Here is a 19913-nt window from a genome sequence, read left to right as displayed (position 1 = left end):
ATATCTCATAAGAAATGTTTCATCATGTGGTTTATTTATGAAAGTGGTGCCTATCTCTTTTTATGTCAAATGTGTATGAAATCACCATACGAGATATGGATATGCCATGCTAGACTTGTACATAGGGGAAACTGGAAGTTTATTTTCCTCATATGGCTTAAGTCTTTGATATAACACCACACCACAATGTTAATGACCCACTCTGGACCCACTTATAGCCATAATTTAACTCCTTGTCTCCTGTGGATTACTACCATTTGTTGGCTAAAGTGCTCCTTTGTTCAGCAGCAGTTAATTATGAAAAGGGGATCAATTGAATTATTCGGCTCCCCTCAGCAGGGAAAGTAAAGGCATACCTCTTATTGTCAAGTCTGACCAAAAGCTTTACAAAGAAATTCTGTTCTTGCAGAGTATTGCAGTTTTCCTTTACCAACATTACCACTTATTTTTTTCCCTGTCCTGAAAATCATTATATGTTGTTGTGCATTGTGTTATATTGCCTGGGGAATGATTCACAGGAGGGAGATTACAAAATAGGGTAATCATAATCCTGACATTTATTTGCAGTTGAGTTTTACACAAACGATTGCATCTCGATAACATGTTTTCTTTATCAGCCACCAGCACTGTAAAACTCAATTTTCCTTCTGGGCAATACTTTCTTTGTCCAAAAAGGTCTATAGCCTCAAAGCACAGAGAACTCTCTAGAATATAGACTTTGAACAGCTCCCTCTGTAGCAGCAGAAGCCATTATACAACTGTTTTCACAGGGCAAACACTTCCCATGACTTGTACACTGATGGTAATGTGTCATTTAGATTTAAAGTGTCAGATGTTGAATATGAAATGCATACGTGCCCAGAGTTTCCAAAGGCATTGAAGGATAATTCCCTGGAGTACTCTGTCGCTGTACCGCTGTAAAGTAAATCTTTCTTTTTGTCAACTTATTTGTTTTGGCCCCCAACCAACCAAACATGGTTCTGCACGAGGTTACTTCCTGTTAAAAGGGTGTTTTTCTTTCCCACTGTTGCCAAGTGCTTGCACGATGCTATGTGTCAGGCAGGGGATGGTTTAAGACACTCACTGAAAGATGCACTTTATATATCAATCCAATGTTTCTTGTGTCACGTTTAATAAACACACCTTGTGCCTTTCCTATTAGGAGGAATATATTGCAGATACATAATTTCTGTAAAGAGAAATTGTTTTCCCAAGTTGGCATCTTCCTTTCCACTGGCAGTCTGTGAACATGAATGTGTTTATAGATGTAACAAGAGTGTTTCAGGCCCCTTAATAGCTCCTGTTATTGGGTGCCTGAACATTACCACCTTGGAGGAATAGCTCTTTGGAAACCCGTTAAAGAGAGCTGTCACTCCAAGATGGAGCCTGACGAGATGTCGCTATAATAATGATGAACGATGCACCTAAACTGGCCTTTTGGTCTCTATTAAAGCACACACCCGGCAGCGTCCATATACTTACACATGAGTTGTCACTTAGTCCCTGCTATCTAATGCGATGATATTCAGGGTGTCAGTCTGTGCTCATCCATGCATGGATTCATTTATTTGGAGGGGGACTGTGTTAAAATATTAGCATATATTTCTCCTGGTGTGCGGCCATGAAATAGAGGTGTTAGTCATGTTCTAGATTTGTGCTTAAAAGCACTTGTTAATTTGGAAAAAATGAGCCACCAATCTCTTTCCAATGGCGGTGGTTAAGGAAGGTTTCAAAAGTAAAAGCTTTAATAAAAATTACAGTCTGACTTAAATAAAAACTTCTCTCCCAGAACAACTTACACTGAGGAACATTTATTTGTATTCTGTCCTCATAATCAATATCCAAGTAATAAGGATGGATTAATTGCTTATTCATCACCTAACACCCGGTCCCTAATCCCATCCCTGATTATCATAACAGGCATTATCATGGGTGGCTCAGTGTTGCCACACGAGATGCTGGATCCTCACAGTTGAACTGTTGAGCTGCTGTGGTGTTTGAGTTTTGCATGTACTTTCCCATTTTCCTCATGCATGAGTATCAGGTTTTTTTTGGCCATTTACATGTTTGTTTCCTGGTCTTGTTTCCTCATTAAATCGAGCTTCCTTCCCTATATGTGCCATGAAATACTCCAGCTTAGAAGCACAAAGTATAAGGTTTAGTCAAAAATAGATCCTGATGTTCTGTCAAGCAATAGAAACGTTCGGGTTCTATGCAAAGGTAGTTCGTAGAAGAAGTCTTATTTCCCTGTAGCTTGACTGGGTGCAGTCAGGATACTTACTAGACGGGTGGAAAAAATAAAGTGATTTGAATGAATTGAACGTCAAAGGTTCTCAACTATGTTACCCAAATATGTCATTAGAGCAACTGAATACATACATGCATAAATAACAAAGCTGAATCTGTAGTTGTATAGCAGGCTGTGTATTACAGTGCTGTGATGCCTGGAGGTTTAATGTGCAGGCTTACCCATCGGGGTTTTTTCCTTTGCTTTCCTTTCCTGATGTAAGTGCAACTGACCCTTGACAGTAAAAACCCGAGGCTGTCTTTGCTCATCTAAATGTGGCACATCTGTAATTTACTGCTTACAGCTCGACAATGTAGACCTGTGACTGTCACAGCCTTTTCTGCTTGATTGGCAGTCGATGAAATTATAATTTCTCCTTCCATCCACCTACACCTCTACCTCATCCCCCTTTCTGGCAAGAATGCTGACTCATGATTTTCATACATCATTACCCCCCCCCCCCCCCCCCCCCCAGCTTTCTGCATTTTCATCACCGTGGATGTGCTGGCGTCTTCCTCCTCCTCCGCTCAAAACGCTTCCATTCCAGTGTTTGTTTCTTCTGCACTGACTGTGCCGCATGATCCTGTCATGTGTTGTTTCTTAAGAAGACTTTTTAGGAACAGGCTTTCATCTGCTTCTACAAGAAATTCTTCCGAGTTGACGGCTTTTCCCAGGCCTTTAGGGATCTGTACACAGTGCAAGAGCAGCTGAAGTGGTGGGCAGTCCTGCTGTTCTATGGGCAGGCCACAATGACTTTGGCATGCAGGACAATCAAGGACTCCTTTCTTTTTTTTTTTTTTTTTTCTTGAATGTCTTTCTTGCTCTCTAGTTACATTCAGTCACTCTTTTTTTTTTTTTTCTCCTTTCCTCTTCCTTTTGCCACCTCCTCCTATTTTCCCCCTCCCTTTTTATCTGGGAACAGAGGCTTATGAAGGCACTGACCCCAATACCAGTTTGCTGAGGATGAAGAGTTGAATGAAAGAAAATGAAACACAAAGACCTCCCTTACTCAGCTGAAGCCACACACGCACTAGAACACAGGATGAACTTTCAGACAGTTTTACATCTTCCACACACTGAAGTTCTCTTTTAAAGGCCAATGTCTGTCTGGGGCTTTTTACTTACAGATTTTTATATGAGAACACATGTCATTATCATTGATATACTGGCTTATGTGTGTGTGTGTGGGGGGGGGTGGTTATGTATATGACTGATTGCTCCTTTTTTGCACAGCAGGTTTGCTTTAAAGGAGTTTTAAAAACCTGTAACAATCTGGTTGTATGGTGCAAATCATTTTAAGATAACTTCACCTTCATCTTTCCTTGAAAAATCTGCAATAATCAAGATCCTTTGTAGAAGAATTATGCTACGTGATCAGACTCACAAATCCCCTCACAGATTTACATGAACTCGTGATGGCATGACTGGTTGTGCCCAGAGTGGAAACAAAGTCTTTTCAACTTGACACAAAAGTGTAACTTCCAGATGTCTTCTTCCTGACTTTGTTTCAATTTTATTTTACTTTATTGCATCTTTAATTGACTTTACTCATTATCCTGACAAAGCTGAAGAAATCACCATAGAGGGTACAAAAGATACCAAGATATTCCCAGGCCAGCCGAGACATGCAACCTCTCCAGCATGTCCTCCTTCTAGTAGTACATACCTAGAACATCTTACCCAGAAGGTGACCACCTCACCTGACTCCTTTCGATGTGGAGGTGTAGCAGCACCTCCCAAACGGCCAAACTCCTTACCCCATCTGTAATTGAGAGGACCTCTACCCTTCTGAGAAAGCTCATTTCCGCTGCTTGTAACCACAATCTTATTCTTTCACCTTCAAAATATAATAATAGTAGCCCTAACAAAAAGGTCAGGCCTAGATGAACAGAGTCACAGCGTTTTTCCATGACGATGTCTGGGCAGCAGCTCCATCTGGTGGCAGTTGGCTGCTACGAAACAAGGCTATTTAGGCTAGCACTGCTAACGAAGGCTACACTTACTAGGGCTTTGACCTTACAACATATCGTGCCTTGAGGTGACAGCTGTGATTTGACTTTATATATAATAAAATTTAACTTTAACAAATCTGAAGTTAGCAAACCAATCTGCCACTGTGTCATTCATGAAGAGGTTTAAAATAGAGTGCTTATTAAATAATGTGATTAAATGTTTCAAATAGCTCTTAGAAGACACGTGCAGTGTGTGGATAGATGGTATTTGTTGTCGTTCATTAGACTGTGCTCAATTCGGACTGTTTTCTTAGTGCTTTTTAACTTTCAAATTGGTCTGATTTTGATTCTCTTATTTAAACCAGTAAATTAGTTGCTCAGGGATATCTCTGTGGACTGTCCTGACACTTGGTAAAATTCCATTCTAAAAGTCTAGCGGGATAATTGGCATTGACCACAGCACAGCTCGTGCCTGAGAGCACAGAGTCACAAAATGCTGTTAAACTTCTTCACTCAAGGGAAAGAGGAACATTATTTGATCCCAGGTGGTTGTTGCCTCCACAGCTACTAATTAACCCCCTCCAACACTGAAACAATGATAGCCTTGCTAAGGCTATTGCCAATCTTCGTCCAATATGTTGTTTTTCTGCAAAAAGAAAAATTTGAGCATCATTGTAATTGTTCCACAACCAGTCATGCATTTGCCTAGTTTATGTGTAAAAATGTGGTTAACTTATTTGTTTATCTGTATGACTCCTCAAAAAGCAGACTCGTCAGATGGTCCACCTGTACTTGTACGAACAGTCACCTAGACCTCACAGTCCCACATTGTGGCTTTAATCTCACTCCCACTTGCACAATTTGAGGATGAGTGTAGGTGGTGGTGGTGGTGTGATTCCTTAAAAAGATCAAAGTAGCTAAAGCAAAATCTGAGAACAAAGAAAGGAGTGTTATTCTCAATTTGCCTGAAAAGGAGAGGCTTTAGCTGCGTAGCCCTTGTACCCTTCAACTTTGTACTTGGCAGAGTGTTTAAACACCATCTTATTTTTAGTGATGGAGAAAAGGCAGGGGGGAAAAAAAGGAAAATTAGTTGCAAGATCTTAAAGGAAGTAATTGGATAAAATATTCCATATATGGGATTTAGCTTGTTTAAAAATGACCCTTGTTCTTGTTCGTATTATTTGTAATGTGCAGAATGTGTGCTCTCTCTTTCACATATACATACATGCACACACAAACTGTGAGCCGTGGTAATGAAATGCTTGGCTGTCAGAAAGGCTTAAACCTGTTTCAGATGGTTTCCTTTTATTTGCCTTTTTAATAAAAACGGGATTACTGCATCCCAGCCACAGTGTGGAGTTATGATATAGAGGCATGGCACTGACAGTTACATATGGGGCTGAGCTCTGTGGGACAAGCCTCAAGAACAGGAGAAAATCTCCTCACTATTGATTTGTCTGGTTGGAATCGGTTTTGAAGGGCCTCCCTTCTGTTAGTGACTTTATTTTCTGTAAGCAAAAATGCTTTTAGCATTGAGATTAAGACAAATGGCTTAATATGAGTGTTTAATGGTTATATCCAACCAAAACCAGACCCATTACAGTGTGTGTTACTGCTCGACAAGAAGGTCATTTTCTGTAAACGCTATGTACGGTAGGAAGAAGCATTTTCAGTTTGTGAATAAATGATCTGTCCGTTCTATTTTTAGATGCACATGAAGCATGATTGGAAAAGGATTTGTTGCCCTCTACTGCATTTCTTTTAAGCTAATTTTCTTTAGAAGATTTGTGAATACAGGTATAAGTATGCATATCTAAATTCAGTAGACGGGAAGGACATTTACCTTCCAACTGATTGCATTTTACGTATGTGGCTAGAGACCAGCCCCGTGTTTCGTATGGAACATTATACCTGTGTTTTTTGTTTTTGTTTTTTCTGGAGGAGGAGTCAGCTTCACCAAAGAAGTGAAAATGTGAAGAAAAAGGCATAACACCACAAGAATCTTGATAAAATCTCATCTTCTTTCTCCTCACCTCAATCCTAATATCTTGAACAGAAGTTAGGACTCTAACGAAACATGATTACTCATTCACAATATTATTGCAATTACTTATTATCAGCAGATTAGACATGCGACCTTCCCGTCTCTGGACAGCTCACGAGCTAGCTAGACAAAGCAACAGCTGGTTATAAGATAAGATTAGGCAACCTGATGTTAGGCTCAAGTGTCCTCAAAATCATACTTGGCCTTTAATAAACAGTTTGATTACATTCTCAGGTTTTATGAGAATTTATTCACTAAATGTCGAAGTCCAACAATATTAGATCCACTTCAAAGACGGTTTCATTAACACTGGGTAACAGCAGCTAACGGAGGCTAACAGCGGCAAAAATGGCGTCACTTATTGTTAGAAAGGTTCAGCATGTCCTCAACAGCTCACCGGGGTATGGGTGTCATCAGTCAGAAGAGCTTCACAAAGTTATTAACTCATAATGTACTCCATAAAGTTAGCCTGCTCCAGAGTAAATAGACAAGCTCGCATATCAACAGGTGTTGCATGTACGCAAGAATAATTTTTATTACGTGTCACTGGACTGACAGCCTACCCGGATAGTGAAAGACCTTGCGATGGAACTGGTCTGGAGTCACTTTTTTCTATCTGCAGATGAACAGTGAGTTATTGAGGTGACTCAGTAATAAAACTAGTTATCTAGTGGTGATATTTAACACCCTGTAACTTTAAAAAATGTGGCCACATTTTAAGAAAAACAAAACAACTTCTTAAGATTGTCAAAATCAGCTTTCTTGTGCTCAGTGTCATTTCATGCCTCTAAAAATAAAAGGCCACTGCAACTCATCATGTATATGCATTATTCATTTCTACTGTACACAGCAGTTATGAAAGTCATTGTAATACCAACTCCAGGTAAATGCATTATTGATGATATTTAATGATGTTGAATTAGCATATGGAAAAGACTCGTGCCGTGCCTTGAGCGCTCTCCCTTGCATTCCAGTGGACTATTTTTGCCAGGCGACCCCGTGTTGTAATGAGGAATGTGTTTATGCAGTCTCATTTCCACTAGAGTGAAGTGCCCTTAGGCAGAGGCAGAGCACTAAGAACATTTTCACTTGCATATGGAGGGACTGTGTGTATTGTTTGAGTTCATCTTTATCTTTTTTTTGCTTTAAGATTATTTTTGGAAGAATACTGGACAAATTTGCATTAAAATTACTACTGCGGATGAGACAGTACATGCATTGCATTGCATGTATGCAAGAATAATATTTATTACGTGTTATGACATCATGATTATTGCGTATCGTAGCATCACTGACCGTGATATCGGACAATGTATTGCAGTAACACTCAGATTCTAACCCACTGACATGAGATGCTGCACTTGGCTTTTGTTTCATCCTACATTATGTTTCCTGTGAGCATTCAACCTTGCATTTATAAACCAGTTTTTTTTTTTTCTTTTTTCTTGATGAATACTGATTTACATCATTTATTTGTGCTACAGTGAGATTTTTTTTCTCTTTTCCACACCCTGGTGAGGTTATTCTTGTCCTCCAATGCTGCCACGGCTCACTGTTATTAGCTGTAATCTTGCTGTAGGGATCAAAGAAGAGATCAGAAGCAATCCTTGTTTGCCCCCCCCACCCCCCCACCCCGCCCGGCCCCCTTCCCTCTATTGTGATGAAGGAACTGAGATGTTTAGGTTGTACAGTACAAATCTGGCAGAACGGAAATGAGGAGACGTTATCACCTACCTATCTTGATACAATAAAAATTGCTTTTGCAAGGATACCTGCAATATACCACGGCTCTCTTCCCTTTCACCCTCCTATGAGCCCCTCCCTTTTTGTAGTGCATCTCTCTTTCTCTTTTCTCTCCTCTCTCCCCCACATCCAGCCCCCACCCCCCACATCTCGTGTGAGACATCCATAAACACGGGGCACATATCGCTGTCACTTCTCATTTATCAGGCTCATTCGTTTCACTGCAACATAACATCGTCTTCATTCATGTGTTCATTTCTACCTGGAACAGATACTGCTCTTTTTTCTTTTCTTTTTTTTTTTTTTTTTTAGACTTGATTGTTGAAACGTTGCCACATTAACGCTGTAAATGAGGTGAGAGGGATAGCTAGCAGTTTGTATGGCTAAATAGCCTGAATCAAGCTAACAAAGGGGGTAGAATGAGAAATGCTTTGTGTAACATTTTGAATACAGGGTAGAACAGCCTGCACCAAAGTTGGGGAAAAAAGATGAGCTAAACTGTAGAGCAGAAAAAAAAAAATCCCAGGGTGCTTTCAGTCAGACATTTCTGTGATTAAACCATCACAATGAGGACATCTTGTTCAATACATGTGGACGCCTCTTGTTTGACTTCTGTTTATAAATACTCACATCAACTCCTTAAATTAGCTTTTAGATAGATCTGTTTGAATGATGCTGACAATTTTTTTTTAAAAATTGCATTTTCAGTCTGTACTACAACTAAAGACTTACCGCTCTCCTCCTCCTCCCACTGGTATTCTTCTTTTTTTTCTTTTTCTTTTTTACATCTACAAACTGCAGCTACTGTATGACCTTGTTGATGAAAAATTTCACCACTTCATAACTAAAAAAAAATCCCAACAACCCCCAAAAAAGCAAAACAGCAGCATATTACCCTTTCAAAGTGTTGAATTAAAATCTGTGTTCATTGATTTCTGGCCGTTGGGGAGGTGTAAAGAACCCTCTTACATTATCTCCTTGTGACGCTACTGTCATGCACGAGGCTTCTTTTATACACATTATTGTAAACACAGAACAATGTTGGAGATTTTGTGTGTGTGTGTCTGTGTCCATGAAGTCATTACACCTCCACCTGGCTCTTTAGCTGCTAATGCGTCACAGTGCTTACCATCTGGTCGTTAAGTTTTTTTCTGCTTGCCTTTTATTGCGGGGAAGGCAGAGCGCGCCGAAGAAATGAGCTGAGGTGACCTGCTTACCCTGGTGAAATTTTTCTGTCGGTTAGTCACTTCGGACGGATGCCTCTCATTCTGCACGACGACTTGATGTATTCTTTGTGTAAATGTGTTTTATTAAAACAGATGGGTGTGTAAGGGGCAGGTATCTTTCTGCACACACACAAACAAGGAAACGACTAGGTGAGAAGGGCTTTGTGATGACTGGAGGTAAAGACACACACACAAACGCACACAAACGTATACGTACACAGACACTGATAGCTGCAGACAGGCACCACAATGCCAAGGCAAGGTCGCAGCAGGTCACTGTCCCGCCGTTAGCCTCTCGAGCACGCTGAGTTCAAAGGCTTCTCTCACTGTCTCTTTCGTTGGCTGTCTTCCGACTGTACCACTTTATGCCGGAGACGTAAACAAAACAAAAAAAAGTTTTGAATATTACAAAATTGTGTTTCATAATAGTCTCAGATGAAGTGGTGACTAAGTGCTGACCAGCAGCTCTTGCTGGTGGTGACGAAGCTCTAAATGTCCCGATCCGCGCGGTCAAAAATAAGGCTAGTGTAAGCTCCTCTGTAGGAATTCATTCCAGGTTGGTCCAGGTGTGTATTTATTAAAAGAGGGATGATGGTGGCTATGACTCCAACTAGTCCCGAGGGACCTAGTGGCCTAGTAACAGCTGCCTACGCGCACACGCTTAAGCATCCGAACACTGTCATGGTGAAAAGGTGGGGGGAAAAAATCACCTTTTCTTAAACTGGTGTATCACACGGCTGTTCTGACCTTGTTCTGGGTTGCTACGAGTTACAGGCATGTGTCAGAACACCGGCTTTGTCTGTGCAGCCTTGACAAGCGTCCTTGTATTCTTGTGTGGTTTTGGCACGTGTGATATGTTAGCTGTCCAGAATCTCAGAAATCAGTCATTTCCACCTCCCTCGAAAATCCCCTTCAAACCAAAACCTACAGCCCCATTCAGAGCGCTGTCGGGCTGGAGAACCATCTAAACACCACATTACGGGAAATAATGGAGGAATTATCCTATAATGTACTTTGTCACAGGAATGGAAGGGGGATTTGCATTACACATGTAATCTCCTCACCTCAGAAATAATTGGACTTCCACCTTGAGATCATCCCATCAGAGATGTTGGAAGATTACCATTCACTCTAGACAAAGATGGGAAGCAAATGAGGGATTGTAAGGAACACTGGGAATCTTTTTAGTTTTACAAGGCCTGCTGATGGACAGAGAAATAAGTCCTTGGCTACAAAGAAAAGCTGCAGAAATGTCGGGTTTAAGCTAGTATTATGTGTGAAATTCATGAAAATATTATCTGCTTTTTATAGTAAAGTTGAAAAAATAAGTGTTTGGGAAATGAAAAGAGGATGTTTGTGATGTTTGCTGTTTAAAAATAGGCCATGGAGTTAAAGAAGTTCAAAGTTTCTGCTGAACTTCTTATTGTTTTGCAAAGACAGCAAGTTTATTGTGGAATCATTTCTCAAGCACTCTAGACTTTCAAGTCCAGTGATTGTGCACAAGTGTAAAAGGAGTGAAACATCTTCCTTTTGACTGATCAGAAATTGCCAGTTGATTCCCTCGGCGCCCTGAGCAGAAGCAGAGAGAGGCACCTTTGGACATCTTTTAAAAGAATCCTTTAAAGCTTTATTTACTCCTTTTGCTGAGTGGTTCGGGCAGTTTGAAGAACAGTTTTTTGAAATCTTTGGTGGATTTTGTTTTTCTTGATCCAAGTGAAGTGTAATATTTAGATGTAATTCAACTAAAATCCAAGTACTTTAATATTTTAATTTTCAAAAAGTGTTACCATGTCCACTGACAGATCTGCATGTGCAGTTATGTCTGCCAAGTAGTCCATGTTCAGTAATTAATGAGACGTTGCAGACTCTAATGCACATTAGAAGGACATAAAATATCTTTGATCTGCATTTGATTGTGGTGCTTGTGTACAAGAGCGGTCAAAGCTGCCTTTGAGATCAGCAGCTATCTCTGTAGCCTTGACGTGGATCGTCATCAGAAAAGACTGCTGCATATTCAGCGGTATGAAATAGGAATGGCACAGCAGTGGCCCACGGGAAAGAAAAAGAAAAAGGTTGGAGGTTAATACATATCCCCAGACACATACATATATAGTACAGAGGGAGGAGAAGCTGTTATGGTGGGCTGCTATTCATCCCCTGCCCCAGTACTGGCAAGAACTGAAGTTAACGCACGCTCACATGAACACACACCCGAACAAAATGTGTGCTCTCTAATAACCTCCCTCTTTGTAAATCTGCTCACACACAGATTGGACTCCTGAGTCTGGTTCCTGGCTTTAGTCACTGTGAAAATTGAAGCCTTCAGGATTCCCATTGTAACAGGCCAAAATTACTTGGACACCAGCTGGGCGTGTGCATGCATATATACATGTTTATGTGATCCTTGTGTGTCTGTGTGTGCGCGTGCAATATGTCGCAGTAGAATTGTAGGCATAGGAGACTACCGGTATTCTGCTGGTTTCCATATATGGACGTTTTTGCCCCGCGTTCTTCGTACACAAATAATCTGTGTGCAAATGGTAAACGGCTCCAAGTGTGCTTCTGCTTTCTGTTTTAGAAAGCAGAAAAAGGACGCTACCTCATATCATTTCGATGTGAATTTTCCCTGCCCAACACATGGCAAAGATACGTGACATAAATAGGATGGGCCATTGATTTCATGAATACCTACACTCAAAAAACAGATTCAGGTCCTCCTTTCAAAGAACACATGCAAATTATGTTAGTTGTTCACAAATGCAATTAAAAAATACCAAATTAATTTGATTTTCTTTGTGTAAACCTAAAATTATTCAAAACCAGCAGAGGCTGATTCTGAACACAAAATGAATGAGTTTGTTGGGGCACTGGGGGTAGGAGGAGTACATTTTTGCACTTAAGTATTTGTAAACTCAAAGAAATAAATTCAAGCCCCTCTTTAAGCTTAAACATTATTTTTAATCTCATTCAACGCAAATGTAGCACTCCAGCGTTACTGCAATTATTATTCGTGTGGTGAACCTAAATTATTTTCTCTCAAAGCAGTCTTTGTCACAAGAACACAAAGTTACTGAGTTACACAACGGTCCGCCTTCTTTGAAAATTTTGCGCTCTTTCAGGATCACCTAAATGAATCCAGCTGCTCTTGGCCTCTCTGTACTTTTTGGATAAAACTACACCTTCAGGTAAGGTAACATATTATTTTTCCATATATCCAATTGTGTATTTCTTTATCAGCTAAATCTATAATGCTATTTATCATAGAAGCTTGTAACAGTTGTTTTTTGAACTTTTGGTGGTGCTACCATTCTCTTCTCTGCTTGAATACTATTTTTTTTTTTTGACAATATAGCCAGGTCTTTTCAAAAGTGCCTTGTTTTAGAGGAGAAATTGTGTAGCTGCCAACTTTTAAGTCGGAGTGTGTGCTAGCTTATTAGCAGCTAGCCATTGTGCTCAATGAAAGATGATGTCCTATAGCTAACTTCTTTCTTACTGTTTTCTTTTTATAATCTAAAAATATGGTATTCTGTGTTTATTATTATATGCCATTTTCTAGTAGAAAGTATCATTTTGAGGTGTCTTTAAAAGCACTACATAGTTTACTGAGGGTGCTACCAAAAGCGAACCATGTGGCCGGAAGAGTAACTGCAGGCAGCACAATGCGCACTCCCATGACGTTCAAACCTATTTATTATTATAAAAGATTTCGGCTACGTCCACACTTACACAGGTATTTTTGAAAACGGAGATTTTCCGTTTTCGTTTTAAAAAATAATCCCGTCCACAGGTAAACGCAAAAATGAAGGAAAACGCTGCTAGGAACATGCCAAAGCAACAGGTGGCGATATATTCCTAAACTCAGCTAAAAACAGTTTAGGTCTTGACAAACTTCACTGATGGTTCAAATGTTTAGCAACTTTCAGTGTGTTGATTCAGCAGTCTGTATTTAAACTTCTAGTTTATTATATTTGTGTATGTTTTATTTCCAGGTGAATGCAGAGTTCCTGCAGATCACTACAAAACCCCTGCAGGCGAAGTTCTTGGCTCAGCTGGACAATTTAACAGACAAGCTGATGCAAAATTTTCAGGGGAGCAAAGGAGCAAAGGGCCAAAAGATCAAGGATATCATGGCGATCAGTAGTTTGGTCGGTACTAATGATAAACCCATCAATTAAATGCAATCAATCAATTCCATTTTTTTCACCATTTTTTTTCCACCCTTGCATTAGTATGATGACATCGACATAAAGAGGGAGCATACTCTTAAAAGCCTGGTGATCTACTTTAATGAAGATCCAGACCTACTGTTCAAGGAGTATCTGGTACGCTTATCACACCTTCTTTTCTAGATTCAATTTGAGTTAGGTTCATCGCACACAAAATCCTCATATATTCAAAAGAGACAATATAATTGTGAAATAGTATTATTCTTAATAGTCATTGTTGAAACTTGCACTGGAGAGCACTTTTTAAGGGGATAGTTTCAGCAAAAATTCAATTGTTCATTCTTTTGGTGCTGCCATGTAGGTATCTACTGCCTCTATAAACACAGTAAATGTGGACAAAACATTCATCCATTTTCTGTCAGTGTTTCAATTCAGTTTATTTATATAGCGGTATATCACAACAACAGTCATCTCAAGGCACTTCAGAAAGTAAACACTCCAGTGGAGTTCAGTTTATTATGCCAATTAGTAAAAAGTCTTCATTATAAGGAACACAGCAGATTGCATCAAGACACTAACTAGTGTCACTGCCATTACAGCAATCTCCTGGTTTCAGGAATAATGTGCATAAAACAAGCTGTTTCAAAAGGTTCCCAATTGTGATGAAATAAGGGAAATTGACCCAGCCCACACACACACACACACACACTGATAGACACTGGAGGAGCTCCTGCTCTATATCAAGCCCCTCCCAAAGGGAGGTACATAATACCTGAACCCAAACTATTGATAGGAAACAGATTGACGGGTTTTATTTATGTTTGGAGTGTTTATAGAGGCGGTAGAGACCTATGTTTCAGCACAAAAGGATACAAAAGCTGAGTTTTGCATAATATGTCCCCTTCCAAGTGACAGAGCCCTTAAACCTGAAACAACCTGTTTTTCAGACCTCCTCCACTGAGGATGAACGGTTGAGGTCCACTGCAGCAACTGTCACTGTATTTACACCATCAGAAGAGAAGGGATTCAGGAGCCAGAGGATGTTGGAGTTGTCATTGAAGGTACTACAGTTATGAACAACCTCGGTAGTGTCATCATGGCATTCATCGTCCTCTTTGGACTGATTTATGCACTTGATCTGAGCTATCCAAATGACCACAAGTACACTTTTGAGTTCTGTCAGAAGATTTTGATGAATCTGGATGGACAAAGGCTCAGTACAAAGATGCAGCAAATGAAAATGAAGATGTTTGCTTAGGCAAACAAGACCCAGCACAAAAGTTGATTTTGGCCTTTTTATATCTTTTGTTCAAACTGTGACCTTTTTTTCTTTCTTTTTTTTGGCCAAATGGAAGTTGTCTATTTTTGTCTGCTGTTATGTTGTGAGTGATGTGACCTTTAATCTGTACTACTATAGATGGATGAAAAGACTGGGGATTTAGCTCAGAAAAAGTTTCATGGTTGTAACCACCATTTTCTTTTTGATTGCTTTTGGGATTTGCAAAGGTAATAGAAAAATGTTGGCAAGTTTTGTGTCTTCCAGTGTTTTAAAGTTGGTCTTCCCGTTCTTATAAGCTTGTAAATGTTTACATGTAATTGGTTTTGGAGAAGTAAAGTTGAAAGATTTTTTTTTTATTAAAATACCTCCCCCTTGGTAACAGAAAAATGTTCGTCATGAAAACACACACACACACACACACACACACACACACACACACACACACACACACACACACACACACACACACACACACACACACACTCTCACTATATATGTGTATATATATATATATACATATACATATATACATATACATATACACATATATATGTATATGTATATGTATATATATATATATATATATATATATATATATATATATATATATATATATATATATATATATATATATATATATATATATATATATATATATATATATATATATATATATATACACACATGTGTGTGTGTGTATTTATGTATTGTTGGGTTGTTTCAAATCTTCAGTGACTGCCATACTATGGTGTGAATTGCAATGTTTAGTAGGTTATCATTGTGAATTTGCAAGTGTCACTATAAATATATACAATGATTCTGAAGTGAAATCTGATTTTACAGATTCCAGTTTGTTTTCAGTATTGCCTAGTAGTACAGAGGTGTGTGCTATTCAGATTTGACATTCATTACAAATGTACGTCAGCACTTTTTTGTGAGCACTTTGATTTTTGTTAAGGTTGATTTGACCATGTGACATGTATGTTTATTTACAAAATATTCTGTTTCTGCTTTTAATTCAAGTGAATAAACCTGAGTTGTAAAAACAAATTCATTTTGTCATTATTTTAATAATTAAATTAGTTTTCTGGTAATGAAAATTATGATTTAGTTGAACTCAAAATAATGATTTCAATGCAATGAAAATCTAGCTCAAGTGAATGACATTGTATTGAGTTGGACCAACCAAAACCTTTCACATCATTTTAATGTACTTTTTTTCATTTTAGCAGTATTTACGAAATTGTGTTCTACTGACTCAATTTAATTGAATTGTCATGATGTATGTCGATTAGGTTGGACCAAAATAGATGTATTACGTGGAAAACCTTCCATCAGTCCAATTGAGTTCATCCAATGACTTATTTTTTTGAGTGTAGGCCATCTAGTTTATTGCCAAGTAGCAAGTTTATTTCTGAGCACCGGTTCCCCACTGGCCTGCTCACATTAATCTCAGTCCACAGGCGAACAAAATGCACAGAGGTACCAAGCAACAAGTAAGGGTAGCTATTAAATCACCCCAGAGGAAGGGCATTACCGCAGAGTACTGCTGGAGCGTTCTAGTGCCTGAACAGGTTAAGGCACATACTGTGTGCTCATTATAGCCTGGATTTAAATGATAATGAGTTCACTCGATCGACTCAAGGTTTCTATCAAAAGAGACCAGCGTTACTTTTTGGAAAAAAAAAAAAAGCTGAAATGGTGGACTAATTCTTGAATGTAGGTTGTATGTTTGCAGAGCACTACACCTTAATTCTAGGGTCTTAGGGATGTTGTGCCTTTAAATGAAAGACATAATAAAATATTTGAAAGTAAACTTTATTGGCTGATGTACATATTTTAATGTAGGCTAGCTATTAACCCATAAATTGCTTAAGGGCGTTTCACACCATTGGTTTGTTTACCCTGGTCTGAGTGTGTCGACATGTGGCTGTTTCCCATGGGTTTATTTTTTCACACACAGGAAAATCCAAGTAAACTCCAGGCAAACCAGAATGTGGTCTGTACCACGTGACAATATTCAGTCCACTTATTTGCCAGATCTGTCTGGGGCAGGGCAACAAAAATAAAGCCAGGAAGAAGGTGTTGTGTTCTAGACTGCTGGAGAACACGGAGAATTTACTTTCATTTCACGGCTAGCTGCTAGCCCGTACAGACTTTTGCACATCTATAGCACCTTGCTGCATACAGAATACAAAGCAAATATGAAAGTTCCACATGAAACTTTCATATTTAGGTTTTAGGGTGGTTTCACACAGCACTGTTTAGTCAGTTTAAAGTCATTTTCCACCTTTGACCTCTTGTTATTCAGTTTGGCACTATGTACATGTGTATAAGGGCAGTTTTTGAGACATGGGGGCTTCTTGATCTTGGGAGGGGGGGGGGGGGGGGGGGAAATCCAGGTTTTCTTACTATAAAATGCCTTTTTTATCAGTTGATTTGAAGGACCCATTGGACATGATTGCTGGAGCGTAAATGCATGCGGTCTGCAAAGTATTTGATCTGGATGGCAACAACTGTAGATTCAGAGGAAATGCATTTTTAACACAGCTATTATTGGTACCTGCCCAGCAGCTCTGAGGTGAAGCAATGTCTGCTCAGCCGCTTTGATTCGATTGTGATGGTGACGGTTTTCATGGAAAAGAAGGCTGGTGTTTGCCTCTTGAATCAATAAGCCATTAGCAACCAAAGAAGCAGATGTTGTCAATGTTTGTCCTCGAGGCATCACACTCACCTCAGCTGTTAGGTTTTCATTTTGTTAACTCTCTCACCTCTTGTGTGGATGTGTCCTGGACCCAGACAGGTTGAACTTGGCGCTAGAGCCTCCTTAGAGCTTTGTTCAGGTTGTGCCTTCGCTGATGTGGCTTTGCAAACATGTCAGTGAGTCGTGAAATGAGATTTCTCTGCTATCATTGATGGACCGAGAAGGAATGCCACATCTGAGTCGGACTGAATGCCCCACTGCTTTTCCCCTTTGCCTGCTCGCAGCACAGGCATGTCTAACCATCACTAAGACGGATCGATAGAGCTGAGCTCTGTAAGCTGCCTGCTGCCAATACAGGGAATACTGTATGCTGTAATGGGATGGGGATATTAAGCAGTTAAAGAGGATGGTTTTAGCTAAGCAGTAGCAAGATGTGATTAGCGTATTTGGGGAAAAAAAAGGATTGGTTTGCATAAGTTTTTTAACACGAGAGTCTTTGATCTCCTTAAGGGGCTGCCAGGCAGAATAAAACACAGGAGGCCGTATCTCTCCCTCCTGTATTGTTTTGGGAGCTAAGAGTTCACAAGATTTCTGCTGATCTGACATTGCAGCCCGGATATTGAGTTCCATTGTTTTCACACTGTGTGATTGATCTCTTTGTGCATTGTGAAATGCTCAATGGCTTAGGCACTCCTTAGTGGTTAGGTGGCTTTTCTTATGCTTCCCATAGTAGGGTGTGGGAACTAGCTAACTGTGGCTCTAAATATGACATAATACTAAATTTAATCTAGTAAAACAATATGGCACACAGACTTAACTATTTCCTCTACTTCAGAGTTGACATTCACTGTAGATCCTTTGCCTTCTCTACCTGCAGCTTGGCTGGATGCCTCGTTTTTGCAGGCCACATAGACATTCATCACAGTCGCTGCATAGCGCAAGCCTCTGGAAATTATGTTTCCGAGTGATGAAAAACCAACTGTGAAAAGCCTATAATAATCGTAGGGACAACCCTACCATTAATCTGATCCATCCAGAGCTTCTTCTGACAGGTCAGATGTTCACATGCTGAGCGTGAATGCATGGCACATGTAAATAGAATTATTTTCTCTGTTCAGTGAGTCTCAGGCAGTCATTTGCGGTATTTATTGCACACGCATACGTGAAAAACATGATTTATGGGGCATCACCAAGTGTTTTTTTTTTTTTTTCTTCTTTCGCACAGTGTTATAAGCAGAAATGCGCAGCGATGAAGGGAGTCTTGTTTGACGTTCGGCATTGAATCAGCTATAAATGATTCTGTTGGATCCCTGTGTGAAACAGTAAAAACACTGTTTTGCCAAGGGTAGAAATTCTTTTGAAGCTACATCTCAATCAACGGAATATCACATCAGAGCATCACCAAAGATCTTTGAACAAATCAAGCTCACCTTACTTTTTTTTTTTAGAGGAGGATGAAAGTATATCTTTTTTCTTTTATTTTTGATAATTTAGCAGTGTTGCCCATATACTCATATATTTGCCAAAGGGCATGTTTTGACATCAAAGGGCCAGCTGTCAGCCTTGAAGGGTTTATAGTGATGGCAGATGACTGTGAATTGAATGACTTCCAAGACTTGATCAAAGATCGAGTGTAACATTTGGAGACCGTTTGCCACTTTCCTGACTATCCAAGGTCTATAAAGGCCACGCAGTCTGCTTGTTAGAGAGCAGTCTTCTTTAAACAGCAAAAGCATCGATTCTTTTCTTCAATCAAAATAAGAATCCAGTAGTTTGATATACACTTTTAATTTGTGCTGGGCTCGGTGTGTATCTGTTGAGCTTTTTGTTTCATTTAAATAGATAATGGTTCAAAAAAAAAAAACAACAGAAGTGTGCTCCCATTCAAATACATCCAGCTCCTCAAGGTGTTTACATTTCAGCAGGGCTGATACCGTCTTGGCTGCTGTAGAGGTCGGTGTACTCGCTGTCAGGGTGGTGCCAGGCACTTCCTGTTGCTTCTGCATAATAGAGGGCTGTAGCATGCCAAGCTATGCAGCGCTGTTGCCTCTAACCTGGGCTCCCAGTATTTTGCCTGAGGATGATTGTCCATGGTGAATTGGTCTTTATGTAATTAACAGTAGCTCTGGAGCTTTTTGGAGAGGTTGACTCATTAAGGGCTCACATGGGCTTTATGAATTGGCCTTTCAGGAGGATGGCACTGGCCAGACAGGCCCTGATTAAACTTGCTTTCGTTTGTCAGAGATTGTGAAATTTGCACCCGCTTAGAGTGTTCTCAATTAAATGGCCATTATCAGTTTTAATTTACCTCAGAAATTAACTTTAGGTGCTCTACTGTATATACTATGAGTCCTGAAGAAACCCAGACTGTGTAGTACTGCCAGTAATGGTCTGAGTAAGTGTGTGTAGTAGAGTAATCTTTGGTGAAGTCTTCAATCTGGTAGTCCAGTAAAGAGCTTCCTAATATAATAGTTAATGTTGGGGTAAAAAGGTTTTTTTTAATGCAACACAT

The 19913-nt window shown here is 39.6% G+C and overlaps 1 protein-coding gene and 1 long non-coding RNA gene across 6 annotated transcripts in view; both read left to right on the top strand.

Moving 5' to 3' along the window:
- Positions 1–19913, top strand: part of lrp8 (low density lipoprotein receptor-related protein 8, apolipoprotein e receptor) — a 174534-nt gene that overhangs the window by 39973 nt on the left and 114648 nt on the right. The window lies entirely within an intron of this gene.
- On the top strand, positions 9633–14732 carry LOC146649254 (uncharacterized). 2 transcript variants are annotated; one of them, XR_014908177.1, is made up of 4 exons: positions 9633–12437; positions 13242–13397; positions 13482–13574; positions 14366–14732. It is a non-coding gene; the product is annotated as an uncharacterized LOC146649254 (long non-coding RNA). The 2 variants fall into 2 exon arrangements; XR_014908176.1 differs by lacking the exon at positions 9633–12437 and having other exon boundaries at positions 13037–13397.

Source organism: Rhamphochromis longiceps, linkage group LG17 (assembly GCF_057381845.1).
Source record: "Rhamphochromis longiceps isolate RC_006_pf linkage group LG17, R_longiceps_female_GT1.1, whole genome shotgun sequence".
NCBI lineage: Eukaryota > Metazoa > Chordata > Actinopteri > Cichliformes > Cichlidae > Rhamphochromis > Rhamphochromis longiceps.
Note: the sequence above shows the minus strand (reverse complement) of the source record. Positions and strands in the feature narration are given on the sequence as shown.